General features: G+C 39.3%; 1 non-coding gene across 1 annotated transcript; it reads left to right on the forward strand.

Annotated features, from left to right (window-relative positions):
* Positions 1 to 1,273: 1,273 nt before the first annotated feature.
* On the forward strand, positions 1,274 to 1,345 carry TRNAC-ACA (transfer RNA cysteine (anticodon ACA)). The gene has a single exon. It is a non-coding gene; the product is annotated as a tRNA-Cys (tRNA).
* The last annotated feature ends 6,499 nt before the right edge of the window (positions 1,346 to 7,844 follow it).

The raw sequence follows: 7,844 nt of genomic DNA on the forward strand, positions 1-7,844 counted from the left end.
ATAACAACCCTCCAATCTCAGTGGCTAAACACAATAAAGCTTATTTCTGGCCTCTGCTCAAAATGGTCATCTCACTAAGGTAGGCACTTGGCTCTACAACCACTGCAGCAGCAGGAGAAGAGTGTTGTGGTGTCTACCACTGGCCATTTGATGGTGCCTCCATGTGCAACTGTGTCCGACTCTTTGAGACCCCATGGACGTAGCCCACCAGGCTCCTCTCTCCCTGGGATTCTCCAGGCAAGAATACTGGAATGGGTTGCCATTTCCTCCTCCAGGGGATCTTCCCAACCCAGGGATTGAACCTGTGGCTCCTGCATTGGCAGGCGGATTCTTTACCACTGACCCACCTGGAAAGCCCAAGCATTGTAACATCTAAAACTCAGGCAGCTGTGGGCATCTCAATTAGTACCCTGTGACTTAGATCAATTTGTATCCTGTGAATTAGAAGCAGTGACAGAAGAATACTCTTTGTCTGCAGAGAGACGACCAAGTGGCAAGGACCTGATGGTGATCTAGCTCTTAGTTATAACCCTGAGGCTGACAAACCTTCCTGTCCTCGGGGTCCAAGATAAACCTGAAGGTCCATCCAATAAATGCTTTTTTTTTTTCCTTTGGCTGAAGCTAGTTTCTGTTGTTCAGAAACAAAAGCTTTACTACTGAATCAATACTGTTTAATCCAAGTGCCTCCTTACTAAGTAAAGTGAACTGCTTCCCTAGGTTCAGGCTTGTGCGTTATTGAGGTACATACTGCCATCTCAAGTCAAAGGAAATAAAGCATATGCTGATGTAGATCCTTCTCTTCTAAATTCTTTTACCACATGCTCTTGTACATGATGAGTTTTTTTCCCCTCAATCTCAGAGACTAATGCTTTCTTTACTAATGCCCTAATTAGAACAGTAACTCAATATGTCAAAGTGTTTAGCATTTTAGGCATTATGCTAAACACTGTATAAAGGAAGTGTGGCTTAGTTAAGTATAATGCCCAGTGTCACAGGACTAGATAGCAGCACAGGTGATCTTGACCCTATCTGTCAGACTCCAGAGCTTCTGCTTTTCTTAACAGTTCTCAAAATCTCAACCTAAGCTAAACATCTATATCTCAAAACCATGAAAACAGATACATGTACATTTTCCCCAATAAGACTTATGTTTTATTAAGAAATCCTAAGAGCATCGCCATGACACAAGATGTTCCTCTTTTTTGTCCCTCCCTTTCAATAAAGAATTGGACATCTATCCATGAACCAAGAATTGGGCATCTATCCATAAACTTCCCTGGTGGCTCAGACGGTAAAGCGTCTGCCTACAATGCAGGAGACCCAGGTTCGATCCCTGGGTTGGGAAGATCCTCTGGAGAAGGCAATGGCAACCCACTCCAGTACTCTTGCCTGGAAAATCCCATGGACAGAGGAGCGTGGTAGGCTACAGTCCATGGGGTTGCAAAGAGTCGGACACGACTTAGCGACTTCACTCACTCCATGAACCAAAGCGCCTTTGCAGGAGTTGTGGGATCCAGCACGACACACCAAGGGACGTGCCAACCTGTGCATCAGACCGCAGGCAGAAAGACTTCAGTACACGCTGTTGAACTGGTGGAACAGCAACCTGTCCCATATCATCTCATGACAGTCAAGAAAAAACTTGCAAAGTGCTGAAACTGGGCAGGTACCCACGGACAAGACAGAAATTGCAGAAGTCCAGGCTTTCCAAAGGGAGATTCTAGCATGCCATTGGAGTAAAAATATATGGCATGCATTTTTGCAACATGTGACTATATGTAATATGGGAATGGGTGTGGACACAGGGGCAACAGTAAGAACTTTACCTGTGCTGTCCTTTGTCCCTCAAGGGGATGAACAAGCAGTGGGCCTCCATCTCTCTAGTAGTGAAAAACTAGAGCAGGAAATGAGTGCTGACTTCTCCAGTTGTACCCGATGCAGCTGGAGAAACCCATTTTTCTCCAGCAGCACCCAGAGTACAGAGATCGGACCTCCATGGCTGGCAGGAGCAAAGAGAACAAGCAAAAAGGCAGACAAGAATACCGTATCAAAGGGCATTAAAGGGACATGGTTCCTATTGGATTCACTCAGCAGGAAATCTACCCGCAAGCCTCTGGGAATAGCGCACCTGGGGACCTACCTACCTACCAGGTCCCTGGGCACCCTCAATTTCCTGAATGCTAGAGACACACCTCCCGCCACACTGCAGCTGGTTGCATGTGCACACTGCCCAGCACAGCAGTGACAGCTAGCTCTAGACAGTGAGTTCAGAAAACAGGCCAGGGTTTACCGGCAAGGCAGACGTCAGAAACGTGAGCTATAGTGCCACCTTCTGGAAATGAGATGTCCAGCAGCCAGCCTGACGAGTTTTAAGAACAAGACATAAAAGTTCAAGGATTCGGCCACAAGAGGGAGCAAGAGAGTGGAGCAGGTGTACCGATACAGACGCGGAGAAAACCCCAGATAACAGCACTAACAACCGGAATACTCTATTTGAAAGCAGGAAATCCCATGGATGGAGGAGCCTGGTAGGCTGCAGTCCATGGGGTCGCTAAGAGTCAGACACGACTGAGCGACTTCACTTTCACTTTTCACTTTCATGCATTGGAGAAGGAAATGGCAACCCACTCCAGTGTTCTTGCCTGGAGAATCCCAGGGATGGGGGAGCCTGGTGGGCTGCAGTATATGGGGTCGCACAGAGTCGGACACGACTGACGCGACTTAGCAGCACCAGCAGCATAGATTTAAAGATGTTATCTGCTAGTTCAAATGTGAAACCAAGCAGTGCAAAACTACCAGCAATATGAAAAACAAAATCAAGGAATCATGTCATCAACAAAAGATACTTTAACAATCAAGCTGTAATGTACAAAAGTCTGTGATCTAGCTGATAAAGAATTCAAAATAGCTGTTTTGAAGAAACTCAACAAGCTACAAAAAATACCACAGAAAGACAATTCATTGAAATCTCTCTCACACACACACAATCATGATTATCATAGCAAAGGAAATCATCAACAAAATAAAAAGGCAATCTATTGAATGGGAGAAAACATTTGCAAGTTATATATCCTAAAAGAAGCTAATATCCAAAATATACAAAGAACTTATGAGTAAAAAAGCAAACAATCAGATTTTTTTAAATGGGCAGAAGATCTAAACACAGTTGACCCTTGAATAGCATGCATTTGAACTGTGAGGTCCACTAGTATGCAAGTTTCTCTCTCTCAGTAAGTATGTGCTATCGTGTTATTACACGATCCACGATTGGTTGAATCCACAGATGCAGAACCAGGGATACAGAGAGCTGACTAAACAGTTATTTGCAAATGTGACTGTGTCAGAGGGTTGGCATCCCAAACCCCTGCTTTGTTCAAGGGTCAACTGTAGGTATTTTTCCAAAGAAGACCTACAGATGTTTACAGAAAGATGTTCAACATCACTAATTATCAGGTAAATGCAAATCAAAACCACAATGAGATATCACCTCACAACCTGTTAGAATAGTTATTTTCTACAAAAGACAAGAAATAAGTGTTGGCAAGGATGTGGAGAAAAGGGAACCCCTGTCCACTGTTGGTGGGAATGTAAATAGGTACAGCCACTATGGAAAACAGTATGGAGGTTTCTCAGAAAATTAAAAATAGAACTACCATATAGCCCAGCCACTTCACTTCTGGATAATTATCCGAAGAATATGTAAACTTATTCAAAACCATGTACGTACCTCTATGTTCATTGCAGCATTATTTACAATAGCCAGGCTATGGAAAAACCTAACTGTTCATCAATGTATGAGTGGGTAAAGATGAGAGGTGCGTGTGTATGAATATTACTCATTCATAAAAAGAAAACTGTGCCTGTTGGGACAGCATAGGTGGACCCTGACGGTATCATACTAAGTGAAATAAGTCAGAGAAAAACAAATACTGTATGATTTCACTTTATGTGGAATATAGAAAAAGGAAAAATCATCTCATAGATACTGAGAACAGATTGGTGGTTACCAGAGAAGAGAGTTGAGGCAAAATAGGTAAATACGGTCAATTTGTATGGTGATGGATGGCAACTAGAGTTATGGTGGAGATCCCTTTGTAGTGCACACAAACATTAAATTATGTTTCAGGTCAAGTAAAAAATAAATGTTCAAAATGAGATCTTTACTAAGAGATAAAAGTCATTTAAAAGAACTAAGCAAAATTTCTGGAGCTAAAAAAAAAAAATCAATGATGAAGTGAAAAATGCAATAGAGAGCACCTGGAATAAAGCAGAGCAAACAGAAGACAGAATAAATGAGATGATAGGAATTTTGAAATAACCCAGTCAGAACAGAACAAAGAAAAAAGAATGAAAAAGAGAAGAAAGTGTATGTGACTTGTAGGAGTCCAGCAAAGGAGTAAATAGTAGAATATTCAGGGTTTTACAAAAAGAAGAAAGGGAGAAGGGGGCAGATAGCTTATCTAAAGAAAAACAGCTCAAAGAACTCAAACCTGGGATATGAATTAGACATCCAAATTCATGAAGCTAATAGATTAATTTATTATCTCAAAGCAAAAAGATCTTCTCCAAGACATTAATATGAAACTGTCAAAACTCAAAAATAAAGAGAATCCCAAAAGCAGCCATGGAAAAGAAATTATAATCTACAAAAGGAAGCCCTGTTAGGCTATCAATGGGTTTCTCAGCAAATACTCTACAGGTCCAGATTAAGTGAAGTGACACATCCGAAGAGTTTAATGAAAAAAAATCACCAGCCAAGTATATTCCATCCTGAATTTTGAAAGAGAAATGAAGACTTTCCAAGACAAACAAAAGCTGAGGGAGTTCATCACCACTAGCTCTATCTTGGGAGAAGGCAATGGCACCCCACTCCAGTACTCTTGCCTGGAAAATCCCATGAATGGAGGAGCCTGGTAGGCTGCAGTCCATGGGGTCGCTGAGGGTCGGACACGACTGAGCGACTTCACTTTCACTTTTCACTTTCATGCATTGGAGAAGGAAATGGCAACCCACTCCAGTGTTCTTGCCTGGAGAATCCCAGGGACGGGGGAGCCTGGTGGGCTGCCGTCTATGGCATCGCACAGAGTCGGACACGACTGAAGCGACTTAGCAGCAGCAGCAGCTCTATCTTGTAAGAAATGTTGAAAGTAGTTTTTCAAGCAGAAATGAAACGACACTAATCAGTGACATGAAAACATATGAAAATACACAGCACACTGGTAAAGAAAAATAAGCAGTCAGATTTAAAAACTCTAATTACATAATGCAACAGTGTGTTAACCACTTAACTATAGTACAAAGATAAAAGGAAAACAATAATTATAGCTACTGCAATTTATTAATGAATATACAATATAAAAAGAGGTAAATAATGGCATCAGAAATAGAAAAGGGGGGAGTAAAAGGGTGAAGTTTTGTAGACAATTGAAGTTAAGTTGCTATCAGCTTAAAATGTACTGTTTTTTCTATGACATGTCTAACATAAGCCTTATGGTTACTACAAAGTAAAAATCTAAAATAGATGCACAAAAGATAATCAGAAATAGAGCCACAGAAAAATCACCTACTTACAAAGATACATATAAACAGAGGGGAAAAGAATCAATGGAAATACAAAACAGAAAACAGAAAGATGGCATTAGTAAGTTCTTAGATATCAACACTGACTCTAAATACAAGTGGACTGAATTCACCAAACACACAATGACTGAATGCATTAAAAAAAAATCAAGACCCAACCAAATGCTGCCTACAAGAAACTCACTTCAACTTTAAGGACATACACATAGGCTCAACGTGAAGGGATAGAAAAAATATATTTCGTAAGTGGAAAACGAAAGAGAGCAGAGGTAGTTACACTTTTATCAAACAGTGCGTACTTGAAGTCCAAACTGATAACAAGACAAAGTCATGTAATGATAAAGGGATCAGTCATCAAGGAAATATAACAATCATAAAGATCTACGTATACAACAGAACACATAAATATGTTAAGAAAATACTAGCAGATCTGAATGGATAAATAAATAATAATAGTAGGGGATCTCAGTATCCAACTTTCAGCAATGGATAAGAAACCCAAGAAGGAAACACTGTGGACTTACCAAACGTTTGTAAAATATCCCATCCATTTTTCCATTTTTTTTTCAAATGCACATGGAACATTTTCCAGAAGTGATCAAGTGATCGTACTCAAAACAGTTAGCAAATTTAAGAAGACTGAAATCATACCAAGTATCTTTCCAACCACAACTATATGAAACTAGAAGTCACAAGAAGAAAGCTGGAAAATCTAGGAATATGTGAAAATTTAACAACAACTGCTCAACAACCTTGGGTCAAAAAAGCAATTTTTAAAAATCTTTCAAATGAAACAGAAAAATAACATATCAAAACCTATAGGATGCTAAAAAAAAAAAAAAGCAGTTTTGAAAGTTTATAGTGATAAATACATATATTACAAAAACAGATTACAAACAAACAACTTTACACCTCAAGGAACTAGAAAAAGAAAAACTAAGCCCAAAATGAGCAGAAGGAAGAAAGTAACAAATTTCCAAATGGAAATAGAGACCAGAAAAATAGAAAAAAAAAATAAACTAAGAATGGATTCTTTGAAAAAATAAGCAGAATTGATGAATCTTTAAGTAGACTAAGAAAGTAAGACTCGACATCAGAAATCTAAAATATGACACAAATGAACTTATCTACAACAGAAACAGATTGACATATAGAGAACAGAGCTGTGGTTGCCAGTGCGGTGGGGGAGGGGTGGACTGGAGTCTGGAGTTAGTGGACGCAAACTGTTACATTTAGAATGGATAAACAACAAGGTCCTACTGTATAGCACAGGGAACTATATTCAGGATTCTGTGATAAACCATAACGGAAAAGAAGGTGAGAAAATGTATATATGTGTAACTGAATCACTTTGCTGTACAGTAGAAATCAACACACGCTGTAAATCAACTACAATAAAATAATATTAAAGAATAACATCAGAAATCAAAGAGGAGACATTACAACTGATACTATAGAAATACAAAGAATTATAAGAGACTCCTCTGAATAATTATATGCTGGGAGATTACATAACCTAGAAGAGAAAATGGATAAATTCCTAGAAACACACAATCTTATACCAAGACTGGATCATGAATAAGTAAATTGAACACACCAAGTAAGGAGATTGAATCAGTAATCAAAAACTTTCCAACACAGAAAACCTCAGGATCAGATGGCTTTACTGGTGAGTTCTACCAAAATTTGAGAGAAAAATTAATATCAATCTTTCTCAAACTCTTCCAAAAATTCCAAGGAAGAGGGAATACTTCCAAAATTATTTCATCAGGCCAGCATTATCCTGATATCAAAGTCAGGTAAAGGCACTACAACAAAACTACAGATCAGTGTCCTGATAAATACAGATGCAAAACCTCTGTAACAGCAAACCAAAATTGATAATACATTAAATAAGGATTACATACCACAAACAAGTGGAGTTTATCCCTGGGATGCAAGGCTAGTTCAACATATATAAATCAATTAATATCATATACCACTTTAATAGAATGAAAGGAAAAAATCATATGACCATTTCATTAGGATGCAGAAAAAGCATCTGATAAAATGTAACATCCTTTCATGATTAAAAAAAGAAACTGGGTATATAAATAACGTGGTGGTGGTAATTTAGTCACTAAGTTGTGTCCAACTTTCGTGACCCTATGAACTGTAGCCCGCCAGGCTCCTCTGTCCATGGGGGTTCTCCAGGCAAGAATGCTGGAGTGGGTTGCCATTTCCTTCTCCATATAAAGACTGTATGTCAACATAATAAAAATCAT

Source organism: Bos indicus, chromosome X, assembly GCF_029378745.1.
Source record: "Bos indicus isolate NIAB-ARS_2022 breed Sahiwal x Tharparkar chromosome X, NIAB-ARS_B.indTharparkar_mat_pri_1.0, whole genome shotgun sequence".
Taxonomy (NCBI): domain Eukaryota; kingdom Metazoa; phylum Chordata; class Mammalia; order Artiodactyla; family Bovidae; genus Bos; species Bos indicus.